This window comes from Pteropus alecto, unplaced genomic scaffold (assembly GCF_000325575.1).
Source record: "Pteropus alecto unplaced genomic scaffold, ASM32557v1 scaffold11, whole genome shotgun sequence".
In the NCBI taxonomy this organism is placed as follows: Eukaryota; Metazoa; Chordata; class Mammalia; order Chiroptera; family Pteropodidae; genus Pteropus; species Pteropus alecto.
In genome coordinates, this window is record NW_006431956.1 from 4819749 (window position 1) to 4819976 (window position 228).

Below are 228 nucleotides of genomic sequence, written 5' to 3' on the forward strand. Positions count from 1 at the left end.
AAACGATCATGCATTATTTTAAAATGTCTCAAAGAAATTTGACAGATTAATGGCCTACAATATGCTTTATGAGACCATCTCATAATCAGCAAAAAGTAATCAGAAATGATGCCTCAAACAATTTAAGTTTATTTCCTCAAAGGCTTACAAACCAATACTTAAATGATTATATACAAATCTATTATTCATTCAATATGTACTAAGAGGCTATTATGAGACATTCAGTGT